The sequence below is a fragment of the Podarcis melisellensis genome (genome assembly GCF_964234715.1).
Source record: "Podarcis melisellensis genome assembly, chromosome: 16".
Lineage (NCBI taxonomy): Eukaryota > Metazoa > Chordata > Lepidosauria > Squamata > Lacertidae > Podarcis > Podarcis melisellensis.
The window spans coordinates 24931057-24952134 of record NC_138533.1 but is presented as its reverse complement, the minus strand read 5'-3'; the positions used below and the strand labels follow the sequence as shown (position 1 = coordinate 24952134).

General features: G+C 46.9%; 2 long non-coding RNA genes and 1 pseudogene across 3 annotated transcripts in view; 1 reads left to right on the top strand and 2 right to left on the bottom strand.

Annotated features, from left to right (window-relative positions):
* Positions 1–21078, top strand: part of LOC309359145 — a 368574-nt gene that overhangs the window by 149824 nt on the left and 197672 nt on the right. The window lies entirely within an intron of this gene.
* LOC309359163 overlaps positions 1–21078 on the bottom strand; it is a 160460-nt gene that overhangs the window by 8186 nt on the left and 131196 nt on the right. The gene's annotated exons all lie outside the window — the stretch shown is intronic.
* LOC309358343 (splicing factor U2AF 65 kDa subunit pseudogene) lies at positions 16065–17826 on the bottom strand (annotated as a pseudogene). The gene has a single exon. The product of its transcript is annotated as a splicing factor U2AF 65 kDa subunit pseudogene (transcript).

Here is a 21078-nt window from a genome sequence, read left to right as displayed (position 1 = left end):
CCCTGGAGTAGCATGGCATCCTAAGACAGCTTCTTCCCGCCTTGTGAAGCATCACAGAACGAACCCCAGGAGGAGATCTGCCTCTGCAAGAGCAATGCTTGCTAGGACACTGTCACGAGGATTGTGGTGTGGGGGGGGGGGGGGATGCTGAAATGGAGAAAATTGGAAGCCAGGTGTGAAGAAGCCAGAAGGCTCTGCCACAAAAACGAATAAAACATTAGGCAGCTATGGGGGGATGGGAGAGAACTCCATGAGACAGGAAAATAAATGGAAGCGCTCTCACAAGCCACACGGAGGCATTAAAATAATGCAGCACGGAGCCCTAGCTGGCAAGGCAGATTAAGGGGGAATTGAGTTACTTGCCGCGATGCCACAGTGGGGCACTGATGGCAAGAAAGAGAGACCCTGAAGGGGAAAGATAAATAGCAATGCAGACACTGCGTTCCGTTTTGCCTGGGACAGAAAGCAATCCAGCGAATACAAATTCTTGTTGCTTTCAGTGCAACCTAATTGACTACTCTTTCCTGTATTTGTGCCGTGCTTCTTTTGCCGTAAACCGAATGCAACGAAATGACATGAGGATGTTCCTTACATAGTTTACATGATATATGGAATCCATGGTGTAAGTCACGTCGCTTTACCACAGCAGACGGCGAGATGAAGAATGTGGTCTTTGGGAAGAAGGCAAACTGCAGCGGAATGGAAACAGTGCTGTGTGCAGTGAACGCAAGGACGAACGGAAAATGGCGCCTTCTTACATCCCCACAACAGAGCCAGCATCATATAGCACAGGCGTTAGCAACCTTTTTCAGCTGTGGGCCGGTCCACTGTCCCTCAGACCATGTGGTGGGCTGGACTATATATTTTTTTGGGGGGGGGAGAAATGAATGAATTCCTATGCCCCACAAATAATCCAAAGATGTATTTTAAATACAAGGACACATTCTACTCGTGTAAAAACACGCTGATTTCCAGACCGTCAGATTTAGAAGGCAATTGGGCCGCATCCGGCCCCCGGGTCTTAGGTTGCCTACCCCTAGTATAGTGGTTAGAATGTCAGACTAGGACCTGAGGGTTCAAATCCCGACTCGGCCATTTGAAGCTCACTCGGTGTGACCTTGGGGGGGGGGGCAGTCACTGTCTCTCACCTAACCTATCTCGGAGGGTATTTGTGGGGATTAACTGAGGGAGGGGAGAACCACAGGCACCGCCTTTATTCTTTTTGGGGGGGGGGCAGGATGGAAAAGCAGTAAATGAAAAAATAAATATTCGCCAGTGACGGTTTTCTCCTACTTTTCCAAATGACACATTTCCCCACACATTCCATCCTCTTTCTAGTGTTTGTGTCTGTGTGTTTGTTTTGTTGTGTTTCAAATGCAAATATGTTGTGTCGTGCACAGGTAAATATAGCCTTTTAGGAAATATTGAACAGATAAACACACCATATATATATATATATATATATATATATATATATATATATATGAAGGATCAGTGTGCAGAGACATTCAATTACTTAGCCACTGCCTGCGGGCTTGTGGAGATGAGGTCTCTGGAGTGCTCCCTCAGAGCAAACACCACAGGCAGGCTGTCAGCCAGTCTCCAAAGTGCCAGTCCACCGCATCGCACTCTGCGAATGTTATTAAAAAGCAATGGATTATCAGAATTGCCCCCGCGTCTCTTCTTGACTACAACGCAAGGTTGAGTTTAAGCAAATAAACAAAAGCCAGCTGTCGTTATGTAATCTGCTTTCTCTCACTCACAAACACAAACACACTCTTTTTCTCCAGCTGCCGTTTCAAGATGCAAATCTTGAGAAGTCTTTGATTGCTGTAAGTAGGCCACTCGCTACCTTGACAACATCTTCCAATGTGATCGGAATGAAAGCCTCAAATCCCAGGGCAAGGCATTCGGGGATCTCAAAGAAGCCTTGGGAGACTCCCGGATTCTTCGGAATAAGTGTTTAATTAAGGATTTGTGGTCATTCCGTCTTTCTCCTCGTCAGATGTTGGGAAAGGGTCGCCATCATCATTTGGCTGCCTCTGGTTTGAGACATTCTGGGATAGCCTTCCATTCATTCTTCCCTGCAAGGGAAATGATAGAGGGAATGAACAAGCAGCCTTTAGGACATAGGTAGCTCACCTGAGGCCCTCCAGATGTAGTTTGAAGTTGGTAGATTTGGCACAGATAAAAGAAAGGACTTTTTCCACACAGCATTGTTGTTGTTGTTGTTTTCTCAAAGTCAAAGAAGTTTACTTACATCAGTTCACAGTTGAATCCCTGAAGGCAGACTTAGTTACAAATATGTACATGTGGATCTACCCCATATGGGGGAATAATCCCACTGTTCTGCTAGCTGAGAGCTAGTAGAGCAGTCCTAGCTAAAAGCTAGTCAAACGAAGGAGTCCAAAAAAAGAGGTGTGCTGCGTGACTCTTCCATTTGTTACCTGGACAGGTTAGGTCACGTCCACCTGCTTCTTCTTCTTCTTTATTTCACAAACTTTATTTTGGTTATTTCATAAAATAACATTTATTATTTTATTTATTTCATAAGATACACTGGTTGATTGTAAAAATAATAAGTATTAGTTTGGATTTTTTTAAAAAAAAGATGAAAAAGGGCATGTCCTTTGTAATTTTGCAAAATATACCCATTAACTTCATGAAAGATAAACCTTGATGTTATTATTATTATTTTACTTCTAGTTTTCCAGTGACTGAAGATTTTAACAGATTTCTCTGAGCACTTGGAGTCAAAAGAAAGCCATTTAAAACAACTGTGATTGAGACAATTCACTCCAAATCTGCTAGACAGAGCCGGACAGAGGATGATGACAGGCGGGTGTCATGGGCATAGCCAGAATTTTTGTTAGGGGGGCAGGTTTCATGTTGAGGGGGCGGGCAGAACCTCAGTTAGTTGAAGAATTTTTATTACTTGATTTCGGGGGAGCAGCTGCCGCCCTTCGCTATGCCAATGGCAGGAGACCTGCACGCGCCCCCCCCCCCACATAAATCCCACAGGCATCTATCACAGTGGTCACCCAGATGCCTGTGGGAAATCCACAATCAGGATTCGAACACAAGACCACACTCCCCTCCTGCAGCAACTGGCATTCTGGAGCCAAGTGAGAATTCCCAGGTAAGATCCTCCCTCCTTTGTGTGGGCAGGTAATCCCTCCCCTACCTGGCCTGGTCTCCTTGGCAACTCTTCCCCCTGGTGGGATTGTACAACTGACTGAGGTAGGCAGAGACCTCCAGGTATCCCACCTGAGGGAAGGCAAAGCCTAGCCTATGCTGTTGGAGCCGCTCCAGATCTAGGGGCTGCACGCGTCCACGCAAAGGGCGCCCCCCGTTTTAAGCGGGGAGCGGTCATTCTGAAGCATTGCTACCTCCAACTGTGGCTAGTAGCCATTGATAGACCTCTCCTCCATGAATTTGTCTAATCCCCTTTTAAAGTTACAGGACGCGGGTGGCGCTGTGGGTTAAACCACTGAGCCTAGGACTTGCCGATCAGAAGGTTGATGGTTTGAATCCCTGCAACGGGGTGAGCTCCCGATGCTCGGTCCCTGCTCCTGCCAACCTAGCAGTTCGAAAGCACGTCAAAGTGCAAGTAGATAAATAGGTACCGCTCCAGTGGGAAGGTAAATGGCATTTCCGTGTGCTGCTCTGGTTCGCCAGAAGCGGCTTAGTGATGCTGGCCACATGACCCGGAAGCTGTACACCGGCTCCCTCAGCCAATAAAGCGAGATGAGTGCTGCAACCCCAGAGTCGGCCACGACTGGACCTAATAGTCAGGGGTCTATTACCTTATCTCAGCTGCTGGTCACCACTGCCTCCCATAGTTTAACTATGCACCGCTTGAAGAAGGGCTTTCATTTATCTGTTCTGAAGCTAACAAGCAGTCTTTCATCCTCCTGGAAGAGACAAGTGTCATCACCCCCCCCATCACCAGTCCTGGCAGTTCTGGGACTTCCGCACCAGACTCTCTGCCACAGGACCTCGAATTTGGCAGCGATGCCAGTCCAGCCTTTGATTGTCTCTTCACCCGAAACGCCAGCCTTGTTCTCTGGCTCGGCCTCACAGGATCTGCAAATCTGTCCCTGCAGGGCATCTGTCATTGCCGCATCGACATCTCTCCCAATCTCATCCTGCGTCAAAGCCAGTTGCCAGCCAAGCGCCCCCACCAGGGGGTTGGGGTTTGCTTTTCAGAGGCAGGAAGGGACTCGGAGGGAAGACGGATCGGCAGCTAATCCCAGCAGTGGGTGAGAACGCCAGGGCTCCCCTCCGTCCTGCTCTGACACTCTGTCACTTTGGAAGGAGAAAGTGACAGATGAAAAAAAAAACATACATAATTACATGACAGCTGAAATTCATGCAAAGTGTGGGGGGGAGGGGAGCTCTTCGCAGCAGCTGCTGATGAAAGGGATTCAGGGATTGGAAGCTGAGCGTGGAAGTGGCACAATTGCGGAGCCCCAGTGGGGGAGGAAGCGGGTGCGGTGGGTCATCACTGGGGGGGGGGTGACAAAATGAGTTTTTTAAAAAAAATCACACAGCCACTCAAACCACACACCCCTGCCAAAGGCAGCCGCCCAGAGTGGCTGGGGAAACCCAGCCAGATGGGTGAGGCAAAGGTAAAGGTAAATGGACCCCTGACCATTAGGTCCAGTCATGGCCAACTCGCTTTACTGGCCAAGGGAGCCAGTGTACAGCTTCCGGGTCATGTGGCCAGCAGGACTAAGCCGCTTCTGGCAAACCAGAGCAGCACATGGAAACTCCGTTTACCTTCCCACCAGAGTGGTACCTATTTATCTACTTGCACTTTAACGTGCTTTCGAACTGCTAGGTTGGCAGGAGCAGGGACCGGGCAACGGGAGCTCAACCCGTCACGGGGATTCAAACTGCCAACCTTCTGATCAGCCTGTTCTAGGCTCTGCGGTTTAACCCACAAGGCCACCCGCATCCCTATGGGTGAGGTATAAATAAATAAATAAATAAATAAATAATAATTAAAGGGGATGAGAAAGATAAAATGAATGGACTATGCTGAAATGGCCAAACTTACTAGAAGAATCAGAAATCAGGAAGAAACAACGTTTGCGTGGCGAGTTCCCGCCCCCCCCACCAGGATAAATAAAGACACGAGACACCATAATTAAGGTTAATTGGGCGAATTAGGCCACAACTTTATTGAATTCAGGAATGAGAGGCATTGGCTTAGGCATTGGACCTATCGACTATCCGGCTCCAGCCCATTTGCTGGAGACACGGGGAAGGGTTAACACTTTATCGGGGGAGTCTCCTGCCGAGGCACGTGGACTAGGAGCTCCCCCGGGTCACCGCTCTGGGGCGTGCCTTTGGCCCACACCTCCATAGGCTTCGGACAGGGCCACGCCCCCCCCCCGGAGTCCTTTAACGGACCACCCTTCGCTCACTGGGGGGAGGTGATGGTGTTCCTCCCCCCCCACATCCTCTTAACCCCTTCATACCAATGCCTACCGCCAATGCCGAAAAGTTGTGACGAGTTGTTACGAGGTAGGCGAAAAACCAAAAGGCTACAAATTGCCAATTGGGAAAAATTCCTTCCATGCCCCTTGCGGCGACAGACCGAAGTCCATAGCAAAGTCAAAGACCTACCTAAAGCATACCTAAAGGGAGGGAGGGTGGGAAAACGTGAGGGCTAGCCGGCGAAAGAGGGCGAGCCCCCTCTGCGCTGGCCCTAAATAGAGCAGACCAGGCCGGGATTCCCCTGTTCTCGTGGGGGCTGAAACCAGTAGCTCATGTGGGGGTGGGCGTGAAGCCCGCAACCCCACCTCCTGGGCAGGCCGGAAGTGGCTTTAACAAAGAATGGGGAGCATGTCATTTATTTGGGAAATTACTGTGAACAATTAAATCCATCAGCAGGATTAACTTAAAACTCATAAAACGGAGGGAGTAAATAATACAGTGGAACCTCGGTTGTCAAACGCTTCCGATGCCAAACAATTCGGAACCCAAACGCCAACAACCCGGAAGTGAATGTTTCTCTTTTTGAACGCGCCTTGGAAGTCAAATGACTTCCGAGACGTGTTTCTCCAGTTTTTAAAAGGAATTGGCCCACTGGCAATTGAGCCTCAGTTGTCAAATGTTTTAGAAGTCGAACGGTCTTCCAGAACGGATTATCATACTTTTCCATGTATAAGACCAGGTTTTCTTCTTTTAAAATTATGCTAAAAAGTGGGAGTCATCTTATACATGGATAGTGCCTAGTGCAAATTTCTTAAATCTGAGTCCCCCCCTTATACATGGGGGCATTTTATACATAGAAAAATATGGTACGTTAGACACCTGAGGTTCCACTGTAATTGGAATCAAAAAGGAGCTGCAGTAAGAAAACCTTAACACAAAGAACCACAAAAGGGGGCAAGGGAAGTCAAAGAAGATATCTGTATTGTATTGTATTTCCATTGTATTTATTTAGGCTATAAAACTGAAAAAACTCAAAAATAAAAATTATATTTAAAAAAAATGGGGGGATGGTGATGAGAAAGATTGTAGATGGGTATCAGTTTAGCACCATCTGAAGACTGCTCCCTTTCCAGAAAATTTGTGCATCTGGGCTTCCACACAGGAATTGCAATCGATGACTAAAGAGCCAAAAACCACAAAAGGAAGTTTTCCATTTTTTTAATGGTTAAGGGAGTGGGAAATCATACCCTGTGATTGGCTGAGCTTGTGTTTGTATCATCTTCCTACAGACCACTGTGCTGCAATCTCTGAAGCTGGTTTGGCTCCTTCATTCTCTGCATCAGTCAATATTTGGGCTCTTAATAAAAGAGCTGTGCCCCCCCCCCAACTCACACATGCCACTTTCGCTGAGCTTGGTTCCACTTGAGAGAGAGAGAGAGAGAGAGAGAGAGAGAGAGAGAGAGAGAGAGAGAGAGAGAGAGAGAGAGAGAGAGAGAGAGAGAGAGAGAGAGAGAGAGAGAGAGAGAGAGAGAGAGAGAGAGAGAGAGAGCGAGCGCAAGCCTGCTCCTCCGTGTGGCTGCAGCTCCCCTTATCAGATCCGCGGCTGGCAACCAAGGGCTAAATCTCAACAAACAGAGAAATTAACTGGGAACAAGGGGAACAAGGGGAGGGCGAAGTCCTTTGCAAACACGGCAACAATGAAATGAGAAATGCCAGTCTCGGTAGGCTTGCCCGGCTCATTGAATTATTATCTGCCACAGGTAGCTCATGTATTTGTCTTGGTATATTTCCCCCCCCCCCCCCATTCTCCAGCTGATAAATACCGCTCTCGGTGAGTTTAGAAGCTGTATCTGAAGTCAGTTAGCAGATAAAGTAAATAAATCTTTCTCTTCCTGACACACACACTCTCTCTTGCATTAGATAGCCCCAGCACCTTGTCAGTCTAAAAAGCATGGGTAGGCAAACTAAGGCTCAGGGGCTGGATCCGGCCCAATCACCTTCTAAATCCGGCCCGCGGATGGTCTGGGAATCAGCGTGTTTTTACATGAGTAGAATGCGTCCTTTTATTTAAAATGCATCTCTGGGTTATTTGTAGGGCACAGGAATCCGTTCTCCCCCCCCCATCCCCAAACAAATATATAGTCCGGCCCCCCCACAAAGTCTGAGGGACAGTGAACCGGCCCCCTGCTGAAAAAGTTTGCTGACCCCTGGTCTAAGGCAGTGGATCCCAAAATGTGATTCCCTAGGGGGGCACTAAGAGGCAAGTGGGCAATGGAGCTATAAATGACTATCCAACTTTGAAAAGCTGGAATCACTGGGTCAAGTTCATCAGTTTGGTGAAATAGTTTGGATTTTGAATAAATGTGCAATTAATTGTTACTGGGGTTTTTTATGCCACATTCTGTTCCGTAGTGAGTCATGCAAACTGCTATTCTGCTATTCTGAATAATGCTTTTTATAGGGTAGGGTGTGATGCACTGGGAATGAGTTTATGGAACCTAGGGGGCAGTAGCCCCAAAGGGTTTTGAAACCACTGGTCTAATGGTTCATTGGTTTTGAGAACTGGAGCCAAGTTTAAAACCAATACATAATGAACATTTCACTGTCCTAAGGTCTGGGTGGGAGGCGGCTCTTGCAGGAGGACCAGAAGGAAGACAATGTTGGCGTAATGTGCATTGAATTACACAGGGTCTGGTCTCGTGTCTTGAGTTGGAAACACACACACCATGTCTGGGTATTCAGAGATAAAAGAGCAAGTCCATTGGGTTACCATAGCAAAAGAGTAGAGGTCAAGTGTATTCACCCTCCCATGTCAGGATGGGTGCAATAGTCTCTAGGGCATTGCTTTCATTGTGTCTGTTATGTTTGCGTCCTGTCCTGTTTGCTGTCAGGGTCTGAATGTGAATCCGTGAGTGTTAGGGGAATAGGCTGTGGTTGTTACCCAACAGTGACAGCTAGAATGGTTATAGTGTTAGTGGATGCTTGTTTACAAAGCTATTGTACTACCAACTTTACTGTATGCTTGTGAAACATGGACCACTTAGAAACACCATCTCCAACTCCTCAAAAGATTCCATCAACGGTGTCTCCGAAAAATATTACACATCACTTGGGAAGACAGGCGAGCTAATTCCAGTGTACTGGAAGAAGCAAAGATCACCAGTGTTGAAGCAATGATTCTTCAACATCAACTTCGTTGGACTGGTCACGTTGTGTGGATGCCTGATTGTTGTCTTCCAAAGCAACGATTCTATTTCAAACTTAAAAATGGAAAGCGTATTGCTGGTGGTCAGCAAAAGATGTTTAAATATTCTCTCAACACAAATGTAGTATATACTAAAAAAATGTAGTATAAACACCGACAACTGTGAAACACTGGCCTGCGAGCGCTCCAATTGGAGAACAGCCTTTAAACTTAGAAAATAGAAAGTGTAATGCTGGTGGTCAACAAAAGAGGTTCAAAGACTCTCTCAAGGCAAATCTTAAAAAAAGATAGTATAAACACTGACAACTGGGAAACACTGGCCTGGGAGTGCTCCAATTGGAGAACAGCCTTTAACAAAGGTGTCATGGGTTTTGAAGACGCTCAAACTCAGGACCAAAGGGAGAAGTGTGCTAAGAGGAAGGCATGCTTGGCCTTCCTCACTGTGATCAACTCCTGCCTGGAAACATGTGTCCCCACTGTGGAAGGACTTGTGGATCCAGAATTGGTCTCCACGGTCACTTACGGACTCACTGTTAAAACCATGTTCATGGAAGACAATCTTACTCGGCTGTGAGTGATTGCCAAAGACGAAGATGTATCTCTATAGATCCGAAGAACTGTATATAGCAGATAGTAGAGTTTAGCTTTGCATTGTATCTGCAGACAGTAAACATAGTATTACTTTGAACTGTGTGGGAGAGGAATTTCCCCCCTTAACTGGGAACTCTGGAAAAAGCTGTTCTGCCAGGAGCAGGAATTTTCTGAAGACTCTGCTGGGGCTCTGAATATTCTGCTGATGCATCTCACCTGCTGAGGAGTGATGAGCTACCAGTTGACCTCCACAAGTCACCAACAGACAAGAAGCCACTTTTTTGAATCACAGGGCAAGTCCTGCTAGTTTGGGGTGGAAGGGTGAGCACAGGATTTTCACTCTCCTCGTTCGGATATTTTCTCCTCGCTCTGATGTTTGGTTGCAAGTTTTATCGGTTGTTTTAATACTGTGAAATTACTGTATTTTCCCCTCTGTTCTGTTTTATGAATGTAAGCAGCCCTGAGAATGTATACCTTGAAGGGTGGCAGACTAGGGCAATTAAATATATAAACAATAAAGATCTGATCTGCTTTGCCTTCTAGCAAGTTGGGCGATTTTCCTGGAGGTAATCAGATCAAGCCTTGGATCTGTCAGAGCAATCAAAGCAGCCCCAGACTGATCCGACTTCAATGCAGCTCAGAAGAAATTCAGAGGGATCAGCAATATCTTTCTGAAATGGCCTTTGTTCCAAGGCTGGGGGTTTGTTGTTCTTTTGCAGAGCTGCTTTCTAAAAAATCTTCTCTCAGTTATCTCCTCTAAATAGCCAGTCCCTTATGACTGCAGACTCTCCAAGTCTCCCTACTTTCAAGGGAAGTCCCTGATTTAGAGAAGCCATCCCAGTTTCTGAATTGATCCTGGAATGTCCCGCTTTTCCTTAGGACATCTCTATTTTCACTGGAGAAATGTTGGAGGGTATGGAGTTATCTGACCCCCCAAGCAGTCTTAAGGCAATCCTGTGTAGGGAAGTTTTTAAAAATGTTTAATGTTTCATTATATTTTTATATAGGGACACAGGTGGCACTGTGGGTTAAACCACAGAGCCTAGGACTTGCTGATCAGAAGGTTGGCGGTTTGAATCCCGGCGACGGGGTGAGCGCCCATTGCTCAGTCCCTGCTCCTGCCAACCTAGCAGTTCGAAAGCACGTCAAAGTGCAAGTAGATAAATAGGTACCGCTCTGTCAGGAAGGTAAACAGCGTTTCTGTGCGCTGCTCTGGTTCGCCAGAAGCAGCTTAGTCATGCTGGCCACATGACCCGGAAGCTATACGCCGGCTCCTTTGGCCAATAAAGTGAGATGAGTGCCACAACCCCAGAGTTGTCCGCAACTGGACCTAATGGTCAGGGGTCCCTTTACCTTTACCTTATGTTTTTATATACTTTGGTAGGCTCCCTAATAAATTGGCTCCTGAACGCCGCAAACCCGGAAGTGACTGTTCTGGTTTGTGAACATTTTTCGGAAGCCGAATGTCTGAGACGCAGCTGCTGGGGCTTCTGATTAAGTGCAGAAAGCTCCTGCAGCCAATCGGAAGCTGTGCCTTGGTTTTTGAACCACTTTGGGAGTTGAATGGACTCCTGGAACAGTTTAAATTTGAGAACCAAGGTACCACTGTATGTTGGAAACTGCCCAGAGTGGCTGGGGCAACCCAGCAAGATGTGTAGGGCATAAATAGTAAAATTATCATTATGGAATGGGACGTTCCTAATTTCATCAGAGAAATGTTGGAGGGTATGTGACTGTCCCTTATAATTCCAAGTCCAGCCAGCCCTGTTTCAGGAAACTATTAATGTTTGATGCCGTATTTTGTTGGAAGCTGCCCAGAGTGGCTAGGGCAACCCAGTCAGATGGGCGGGGTATAATAAATACATCATTTTTATATTACTGTTATCCTCACAGAGGCTGAACTGCCAAATCGTTGCAGATCAGTCAATTGCTGTGCGAGATGCTTTACAACCTGAAGAAACAATATGATATTCAGTGCTACCTCGGGTTAAGTACTTAATTCGTTCCGGAGGTCTGTTCTTAACCTGAAGCACCACTTTAGCTAATGGGGCCTCCTGCTGCCGCAGCACCACCGGAAGACGATTTCTGTTCTCATCCTGAAGCAAAGTTCTTAACCCGAGGTAATATTTCTGGGTTAGCGAAGTCTGTAACCTGAAGCGTATGTAACCTGTAGCGTATGTAACCCGAGGTACCACTGTACAGGGCTTTTTCAGCCGGAACTCACCGGAACTCAGTTCCAGCATCTCTTAGGTGGGCTCCCATGCCATTTTAAGAGAACAAGGGAGGTGTTCATGGTGAGTTCCGGCACCTCTTTTCCTAGAAAAATAGCACTGACAATATAAACACTCGCAGCATTGCAATAAAGGAAAAAGTTCTTTCTACCCTGTAAGTTATCAGGTGAGGAGCTTCAACCAATTGTCTTGTGGGAATCTTGATCTTTCTTTGCTGGATCAGAAAACCACCCACTGGTTTTGTTTTTGTTTTTTAAAAATCTATGTGAAACGAGACGGATACGTTAGCGTCGGAGTAGGTAAATTGAATTCTCTCCCCCCTTTTTAAAGTAAAGCGTTAAAGCTGCACTCTAAATCAATTAGAAGGAGCCTCAGGCCAGTCAGGAAACTGATTAATGAGAAACCATGCATGTTCCCAATAAGGCTAAAAAGCTTGTTCCCACAGCATACAAACATCAGGAGCTGCCTTATACTGAGTCGACAGCAGCTGGATAGCTCAGTTGGTTAGAGGGTGGTGCTGATGACACCAAGGTTGCAAGTTCGATGCCCCTATTAGGCAGCTCCATATTCCTGCACTGCAAGGGGGTTGGACTAGATTAGCCTTTCTCAACCTGCGGTTCCCCAGATGTTGTTGAACTACAACTCCCATCACCCCTAGCTAGCAAGGCCAGAGCTCAGGGATGATGTGAGTTGTAGTCCAATAACATCTGGGGACCCACAGGTTGAGAACGGCTGGACTAGATGATCCTCAGCGTCCCTTCCAGATCTACAATTCTATGAAACATTGGTCCATCTAGCTCAGTAAGGTAAAGGTAAAGGGACCCCTGACCATTAGGTCCAGTCACAGACAACTCTGGGGTTGAGGCACTCATCTCAGTTTATTGGCCAAGGGAGCCGGCGTATAGCTTCTAGGTCATGTGGCCAGCATGACTAAGCTGCTTCTGGTGAACCAGAGCAGCACACGGAAATATCGTTTACCTTCCCGCCAGAGTGGTACCTATTTATCTACTTGCACTTTGACGTGCTTTCGAAATTCTAGGTTGGCAGGAGCAGGGACTGAGCAACGGGAGCTCACCCTGTCATGGGGATTCGAACCGCCAACCTTCTGATTGGCAAGTCCTAGGCTCTGTGGTAGCTCAGTACTGCCTACAAATACTGGCAGTAGCTCCTCAGGGTTTCAGCCCTACCTGGAGGTGCCAGATTCGAACCTGGGACTGTCAGCATGCAAAGCAGATGCTCTACCGCTTCATTCGCTCCTGCTACGCAGCTCTGAAAGAGAAGCTGCCAGTTCCCCAATATGATCCTCAGCTCTCCTGCCTGTAAGAGAACATTTGAGAGCTTTAGCCTTGGGTATAATTCTGATTTGCCTGTTGTATCTCTGTCTCTCTTATGCTGAGCAACAGGAGCATGGCAGGCAACAATTGTGAGCTATCAAAAAGAGGCCTTAAGAGCACAGCTAATCCCCCCTTAATCCAAATTGGATTAATTATATTCGGGAAGAAGATTTATATTTGATCAAGAGCTAAGTGGATTGAAGTGGATTGCAAGATTTCATGGTGTGCTTTTTGGTAGAAGGAAGGATCGGCAATCAGGAAAACAACTTTACTGAACAATGGTTAATTGGGAAACCTGCAAAAAAGCAAAACAAAGCATTCATAAGTAGAGGAGTTGAGATGATTGGGTTGGCTCTCAGCTGCTTTTTGCTAATAGGGTAGCCTCAAAGCACCCGCCTCCAAGTCCATCTCCAACATTAAAGCCACCAGAATGGCTGAGGATCCAGAGAGATTTGGAATGGAGGCTGTTTGTTTGGGGTTTTTTATTTTTGTCTCCAGCACCTGCTGGGCCCAGCTGAGGGAGGCTGGACATTCATATTCCTTCTGCATTGCAGCGATAAAAACTACAGCCATGCATTTAAAGGGGAATTTGCTTGCATCATGCTGTGACACAACTCTGAACCTCTCAACAACCACCTCTGGGGACTTTCAATTGGTTGCCATTTAGGAAACCAAGTGAGTCTGGTGCAATTCATGCTGAAAAAAATAAATATAGAAGGAGAATTGCTGGATGCCAAGATCCAAGTTTAGGAATCTTTAGAGAGAGAACCCCAAGAGAGATTTTAAATCGCAAAGCATGGAGACATAAGCTGTTAGACATTTTAAAGATGCCCTTGTGAGTTCCAAAACTTCATTTATTTATTTTAATTAAAAATTAATAATAAATTTCCAAAACTTCCCTTTTCCCCCAGCATAGGTAAAAGACTATACACTTGGTAAGCTAAAAATCATTTACTTACCAACTCTCCAAAGGTCAGGTTTGTGTGCTTTTCCATACAGCATTCAGAAAAGCTTGCACAGGCAGCAAAACTTGGCTTAGTTACAGTAGTGAAAGTTCCTAACTTATTAGTATAGGAATTCAAACAAAGGCTTGTTAGAGCCATGTGGCCTGAGCTTGGAGCAACCAGTTCAGACATCTTTACATGCTGAATTTCTCAAATAGACGGAGGTACAAAAACAGGCTTGATTACTTTCCTCCCAAAGTGAGGGGAAGTGGCCTAGCTGAGCCTGGCAGGACAGCTTACTCTGTGACATTAACCCCTTCGTGCATTAATTAAACTTAAGCATGTTGGTCATATGAGGCTGCTTATCCCACCATCACAAGTTATCCAGGTTAAGAAGGGGAAGATTCAGCCGCTGGAAATAGCATCCGGGGGGGATTTCCGGAAATTGATAAATTGTCCAAGAAAACCCAGGTGTACGGCATAACATTATTTGGCAAGTTTCCTTTTAAAAAAAAACACAGGTCAAACTTTGATTTTTTTTGTAGATTTTGCAGAAATAGCTCAACAACTTTGATGGTGGAAGGTGGGGAGGGGAGCTCAACAACTTTTGTGTCCGGATTTTCACTCTCTGGAATATGGCAACCCTATTTAACTTGGGTGCAGAAAGCAACAGTTCAGGAAACGGAACAAACTGTCGTGTGAATGCAGCCTCAGTTCTATTCAGAATAAATCCATTGGAATGAATGGGCCTAAATTAAGGTTACCAGATTTTTTTCCAAAGATTAATTAATTTTAAAAAGTATTTTTTAAAAAAATTAAGAAGTAATATATCCTATTCTGTGGTTTCCTCTGTCTCACGGCCTTCCTCTGGGCCCGGGGCATTCTCTCTTGGAGCACTAGCAGCCGTGGAATAGGCTTGGGTGCTGTTTCCTACCTTTCCTCCTCAGCGACGGCAGCAGCGCAGCAAGGTTGGGGCTCCCCACTTTTTTCTCCTTCCTCTTTCTCTCTCTTCCTTCTCCTTCTCCTTCTCCTCTCTTCCTTCTCCCTGTGTTGGTTCTGGGGTTTTCCTGGCCCCGGAGCACCACTGGGCAGTCAGCCGGGTGCTCTCGTTCCTGGCTCAATTTGGGTCATGGAGGATCAGCGGTTCCCTCAGTTGATGTGCCGGGCATCCCCAGTTCCCCCTCGGCAGTGGTGGCAGCAGTGGCAGTCTCAGCAGCCTGGAGCCAGCCTGGTAGTGCAGTTGGCTCTGGCCGGCTTCAGGAGCTGCTCGCTGCCGTGGCAGCCACCATTTTGCCTCGCCAGAAGTCCCCATATGATGTGTCTTTTGCTGTTGAATCAATCACGCAACATTCATTCCCTACTAATAAATCTACAACACTTAAAATATAATTCCGGGGACATTAAATGAAATCCGGGGACATTCCGGGGACAGATTTGAAAATCTGGGGACTGTCCGCGGGAAATGGGCACCTCTGGTAACCATAGCCTAAATCAGTCATGTTCATTCATTTCCCAGGGTCCACCCTGAGTCAGGTTAACATGGAATGCAAGCCTGGAACAATAACAGGGTGGAAGAAGAAGAAGAAGAAGAAGAAGAAGAAGAAGAAGAAGAAGAAGAAGAAGAAGAAGAAGAAGCAGCATCCAGAGAGCATGATGAAATCTGCTACAAATGCAGTTTAGAGCACATTTAAGAAAATGAAGGCCAAAATCCACCACCTTCTCCTGTGTCGTCGATTGTCTGTGTCCCCCACAAAGAGAGATCAGATTAGGGACAAGATGGGGAGAAACGTGGCTGGATTCAGCAGGCAGAAAAACCATCCCTTGCTCTCTTCCTCTGACAAACGGAGCAGCCGGCAGCCTCCAAGCAGCTGGTTATCTCCTCCGATTGGGTAGCACACGAGTTTCATTACTCCTTATCACTTAGCTTGATACCGGCGCGAAGCCAGTGTGATCCAGGCGTGGGGAGCCTATCTATTTTTATAATGTGTCCTCTCTGTATAAATAATCCCTAAGTATATAGTTAAAGCTCCCCCTCTCGTGCCTTATACTCTCGTAAGAGAAGGAACTTGAGGCAGGGTGAAAAGCAGGTTTCTCTAGTGAATGACAGAGGGCTTTTTTGTGGGGGGCTTCATCTGTCAGGGGCAGATTCTATCTCGAGGGACATGTTATTTTTATTTTTTTATTTTTTTTATTGGAAAAAATGTTTAATTATGAGAGACAATGCTAGAGAAATAGTCGTCCATACACACAGCGCAGAGGAAAGGAAAATACAACAAAACGGGCCCATCTTGTTTTAGAGCAAAACTCCTCTTAGGAAAAAATCAGAAACATCACAGTGGGATGGGGATATGGGGGAAAAGAGACAACGTTTCTACTACAGAGTAACCATCACTGGGAAACCGAGGGGGGTGGGGTGGGCCGAGGGAGCTGGTGGCAGGGATAGAAAAGGAAGGGGTTGGGACAATTGGAAGAAAAAAAAATACAGGAGATTTTGGCCATAAAATATAAACAGGCTATGTTGCTAAAGGAGCCTCTCCGGCCAGCGAGCTGCCCCTGCCTCCTTAAAACACCCCACACCCCCATGCCTGGCTCAGGGTTGGGCTACCAGAAGTCTCAGCGATGATAGGAGTCGGGGTCGCAATACTTGGTCACCACGACCCGATTTGCAAACTTGCGCCCAGTCAGGCCTTGCATGGCCTTCTGACAGTCGAAGACAGATGTGAACTCCACGAAGATCTTGCCACAGCCAGGCACCTCAACGCCATCAACAGGCCGGGGAATCTCAATGGACTTGACAACACCATACTTGCTACACTCATCGCGCACATCCTCGACGATCTCCTCATACTCCTCGTCATCCAGCAGCTCCTCGGGCAGCACCATATTCATGAGGCACAGCACCTCCGTGGGGTGACCTCCCATCTGCACCTGCGAGCTCATCAGGCCCGGTACCTGCAGGGTCACTGGGGTCTGGTTTATTGTGCTCAGAGTAGCATTCTTGGCTCCGACACTGGCTCTCTGCACCAACAGTTTCTTGTCGCCCAGCTGCATGCCATTCAAGCCCGCGATGGCCTGGTCTGTGACGTTGATGTCCACATATTCACAGAAGGCATAACCTTTCGACAGGCCAGTGGCACTGTCCTTCACCAAATTGAAAGCCTTCAGGGGTCCAAAAGAAGTGAGCAACTCCTTGACCTGATCATCATTAAGATAGTTTGGCAGACCCCCAATGAACAGCTTATGAGCAGAGTCTGGAACCACTGTGGACACCACTCCTGGCACATAGACTGAAGGGTTTTCAGACATGCCAGGGAGCGGTTGGTAATCATGTGGGCGTCTGATCTTCAGCGACTGTCCCTGGAAAATGATCCCATCAAAAGCCATAGCCTGGGTAGTTTCATCCACAGAGCGAAACTCCAAAAATGCAAAGTTCTTGTCCTGGTTTATCTGCACTGCCAAGACAGGGTTCCCAGGAGCCTGGGTAAGGCCACCAAGGCGCATCTGAGCATTGAAGAAATCCATCATAGCCTCCTCAGTGATTCCAAAGGGGATATTTCCCACATAGAGACGCCGGGCTTGCCGTGTCATCTGGCTGCCTACTACTGGCACAGGAGTGGGAGTCACCGCCAGTCCATCAGGGGTCATCGTTGGCAGGAGGGCTGTAGCTGGAATTTGCCCAGCAGCTTGCATGGCTTTATACTGCATGGGAGTGATGTGTTCAAAGCCTGGGGGCGGGACATCCCAGTACTTGCGAACCTTCTTCTTCTTCTCATGCCTGGGAGAACGGCTCAGGGGACCTGCTAGGCTTAGGGGTGATCTGCGTCTCCTGCGATCCCTTGAAACACTGCGCTGATCCCTGTTGCGCCTGTCACGGCTGCGACTGCGGCGTTTCCTGTCACGACTCCGTGAGCGACTGTGGCTGCGTTTCCGATGACGATTCTCTTTGTCGCGTTCTTGTTTGTTTTCGTTGAGCTGCCGCTCGAACTCGTCGAAGTCGGACATGGTTAACGGAGACGGGACGGAGGGGGGCGGCCTGAACGCGGCCTCGCAGCTGCTCTAGTAGCTCTCGCTCTCCAGCTCCTATCTCGAGGGACATGTTAAGGCTCCTGTCAACATCAGAGGGAGGCCTGGGGTGGAGAATCAGAGCAGAAGGAACCCAGCAGAAGCAGAGAACACCCCCCCCCCCAGGCCTCCAGATGTATAATAATAATAGTAATAGTAATAATAATAATTTATTTATACCCTGGCCACCTGGCTGGGTTTCCTCAGCCACTCTGGGCGGCCTTCAACAGAATATCAAATTACAATAGTCTATTAAACATTAAAAGCTTCCCCTTCCACACACCTCGGAGACGACTTCGAATCTCTTTGAAATCCCAGGGGAATTTTCAGTGGACAGAGGAAAGTGATGTTATGCCACACAAGAAGCATTTGATATGTAAGCGGCAGAGAACCTCAGGCCTTATAACACCGAGACCATATAACACTACACTGGCTTCCAGTACGTTTCCGAGCACAATTCAAAGTGCTGGTGCTGACCTAAATGGCCTTGGCCCCAGTATACCCGAAGGAGCGTCTCCAGACCCATCATTCAGCCCGGACACTGAGGTCCAGCTCTGAAGGCCTTCTGGCAGTTCCCTCCCTGTGAGAAGTGAGGTTACAGGGAACCAGGCAGAGGGCCTTCTTGGTAGTGGCGCCCGCCCTATGAAATGCCCTCCCCAGATGTCAAGGAAATAAACAACTATCTGACTTTTAGAGGACATCTGAAGTCAGCCCTGTTCAGGGAAGTTTTTAATGTTTGAGGTTTTAACATGTTTTTAATATTCTGTTGGGAGCTGCCCAGAGTTTCCCCAGCCAGATGGGTGGGGTATAAATAAATTATTATTATTATTATTATTATTATTATTATTATTATTATCCTCTAAACCTCTTTCCTTGGCCCTTAAGGCTTCGATACTCTCTTCAACACTGTCTGGAGACAAGAAAACCTGATAACACTTTACTGAGGAAAGTGAACCAAAAAAAGCATATAACTTGAGGTGAAAGGAACAGGGGGCGGTTTTATCTTTTAGGGCAGGCCTTGTTAAGAGCAAACTTAGGTTCAACTTCACATTCACCAGAAAGCACCTCCCCAGTTACACAGCCAATCAAAGCACATGCTACCTCACTAAGGATCATGCCCATCCCTAGTTGCGAAGCAAAGTAACTTTGGCCTGTTCACTTATGGACAACTGAGCTAACCCTGAAGTTACAAAGTGAATGATCCATGCTGTCGCACCTTCAGCAAAAAATGCCCTTTGGAGCAAATGAGGTCCTTTACCAGGTCCTTTACCGAAAAAACGAAGATCATGGCCACTGGTCCAATCACCTCCTGGCAAATAGAAGGGGAAGAAATGGAGGCAGTGAGAGATTTTACTTTATTGGGCTCCATGATCACTGCAGATGGTGACAGCAGCCACGAAATTAAAAGACGCCTGCTTCTTGGGAGAAAAGCAATGACAAACCTAGACAGCATCTTTAAAAGTAGAGACATCACCTTGCCAACAAAGGTCTGTATAGTTAAAGCTATGGTTTTCCCAGTAGTGATGTATGAAAGTGAGAGCTGGACCATAAAGAAGGCTGATCGCCGAAGAATTGATGCTTTTGAATTATGGTGCTGGAGGAGACTCGAGAGTCCCATGGACTGCAAGAATATCAAATGTATCCATTCTCAAGGAAATCATCCCTGAGTGCTCACTGGAAGGACAGATCGTGAAGCTGAGGCTCCAATACTTTGGCCACCTCATGAGAAGAGAAGACTCCCTGGAAAAGACCCTAATGTTGGGAAAGATGGAGGGCACAAGGAGAAGGGGATGACAGAGGACGAGATGGTTGGATAGTGTTTGCAAAGCTACCAGCATGAGTTTGACCAAACTGCGGGAGGCAGTGGAAGACAGGAGTGCCTGGCGTGCTCTGGTCCATGGGGTCACGAAGAGTCGGACACGACTAATTGACTAAACAACACCACCAGGCTAATGCGCCCTCTGCCCCATCCCTCTTAAATTTGCAGCACCATATTAGTGTTTGTTTCAAAGCCTTTCATGGGGAAAAGCTGGAATGGGGCGTGATCCTTCCCATCTATTAAGCAATCCGCCTTCTTCCAAAGTAACAACTCAGTTTTATTTCCACCTCATTTGACTGAGACGTAATGAGCCCCGACTTGCATGTCTGGAGACACCTGAATTATGCATTTAATAGAAAGCGTGCAGTTCAGCGGCAAAAAATGAAAATAAAAATGAAGCAACCAATCATCAAATTAAGTTATTAAATTTAAAAGTGGGGGAGGGAAAGAAGTGTATTCTCTCTTTGCAGGAATCTCACTGTGCCTTCATTCAGCTGCTGGGTTTCTCAAAGGCAGAAAGCTCAGGATCGTGAATTGTTGCTTTAATTCCTCTTCCGACTCCTGTGACTCTCCATTACTTTTTGGAGGGAGGGGGGTGTTGGGAAGCCCCTCTCTAAAATGGATTTATGTCTGTTTGCTTTTTATTAAATCACTAAAAAAGGGAAATCATGAACCACAGCAGCAGCTAAATAATGTATTATCATTGCCAGAGGGGCAGGAAGACCGAAATAAAAACAAAATATGAGCGTCAAGGGGGAGGGGAGGGTCGGAGGCAAGTGTTTTTCTTTGGCTGCGTGGAGCTGTCAGATGAAATGTGGGTATGCAAATGGATGTCTTGGAGAGATGCCGTCTCAACAGGCTTTCTCTTCTGGTTTAGGGAAGATTGGCGATTGTCAGAGTTTGGAAAGTTCCTTTTGAAAAGGAACCAGAACTAGTTCCAGTTCACCCCTTTAAGAAACAAACAAAGAAAATACAGTGGTACCTCGGGTTACATACATTTCAGGTTACATACACTTCAGGTTACAGACTCCGCTAACCCAGAAATATTACCTCGGGTTAAGAACTTTGCTTCAGGATGAGAACAGAAATTGTGCTCTGGCGGCGCGGCAGCAGCGGGAGGCTCCATTAGCTCAAGTGGTGTTTCAGGTTAAGAACAGTTTCAGGTTAAGAACGGACCTCCGGAACGAATTAAGTACTTAACCCGAGGTACCACTGTAGTACAATCGCATGGTATGCAGAGGTTCAGTTCTAACAGTTCCTGGTATACATGAAAATGCATATATAGTCATACCTCAGGTTACAGACACTTCAAGTTGCGCGATTTCTGGTTGCGCACCATGCCGAACCCGGAAGTCCCGGAATGGGTTACTTCCGGTGCTTACGCATACACAGAAGCACTAAATCGCGCTTTGTGCATGCGCAGAAGTGCCAAATCACGATCCGTGTA